Raw genomic sequence first — 1,438 nt, forward strand, 5'->3', positions numbered from 1 at the left:
GAAGTGAAAGCGGGAAGCAGTGGCATCTTTCTGAAAACACCAAACAGCAATGAGGCCCAGTGTGAGAGAATCCAAACCACAAAAATCAAAATTTAATAGAACTAAGTACTGCTGTAACATCCTGGCGTAAATCACTTCTGAGGGCTAAAGCTACTCTATTTTCAGGACTCTCTAGCCTCTGTCTTTCAAGGAAATCACAACCTATTCTCTCTGCTATCAGAGACGAGGTAAGATTGCAGGCATATTGAAATCCACATAATCTAAGGATGTCTCTGAATCTCACCAGAGATGAAGAATTTCTCATTCAACGTGGAAAAGGCCTCCTCTGACCCCCTGATGTCTCTACTGGAACACCTCCAGCAGGCCATCTGCATATCTGATGAAACATCTCAATCACAAGGCAACTCTCACCTTGTCTGATATATATGAAAATATCCTGACTCATGAGTCTGGGAGAAGCCACAGCTTTTGATCTGAGTAGAAGGCAAGCTGAGGAGTAAATTATAGCCCCATCATGCTCTTCCTAGATAATAGACCATAACATTTTTACTTAATGTCCTAGAATCCGAAATTTGCTACAGGAATGTCTTGGCAAATATATATTGATTGAAATACATATGCCTGGTATCTGGTGGCAGAGAGAATAAGTTGTGATTTCCTTGAAAGACAAGAGGCTACAGAGTTCTGAAAATATGATGGCTTTAGCCTTGACGTCAGGATATCAGAGTGAGTACTTAAATAATTCTATTAAATTTTGATTTTTGTCATCTGGATTCTTTCACGCTGGGCAACATGCTGTTTGGTGTTTTAAGAAACACCTAATGCTCTCCCTATCCATAACAAACCTGAACACTCTGTTCATGTATCCCAGAACTGAAAAAAAATTAAGAAAAAAAACAGGGAAAAATCCATAATGACTTTTTTGGTACATATAACCTTTTGGTATGTATAACTCTTTAAAACTTTTTTATGCTGTTATCTTGTGTATATAGATATAAAAAAATGTTAATGGCAAAAAAAAAAGAAACACCGTGGTGCTTCAGGTATGGTGCCGGGTGCTGGAAGTACAGTGTTAATCAAGACTTGGAAAGCTTTCATTCTACTGGGGAAGACAACAAGTCAACAGGAAATTACATACATGTGAAAAGTGTTCTGAGAGTCCACTAGGAGAGAAATCTGATCCCAGTTCTGGGGATGTACGAGAGGCTTCCCTGAGGAAGTAACATCCAAGCTGAAAGAATATCATTCCAGGACTGAGAGATTAGCATGGACTAAGATGGAAGGCAGTTATCGTGACCATCATCATCACCCTCAAGATATCTGTGAATAGATGATGGACATAGGATGGATTAAGAGGGATCTGTATTTTTCTAATATAATGTTTTTCTATATATTTGTAATATTTTATTTTCTTACTAGGGTTTGTATCGAACATCAA

Source organism: Piliocolobus tephrosceles, chromosome 1 (genome assembly GCF_002776525.5).
Source record: "Piliocolobus tephrosceles isolate RC106 chromosome 1, ASM277652v3, whole genome shotgun sequence".
NCBI lineage: Eukaryota > Metazoa > Chordata > Mammalia > Primates > Cercopithecidae > Piliocolobus > Piliocolobus tephrosceles.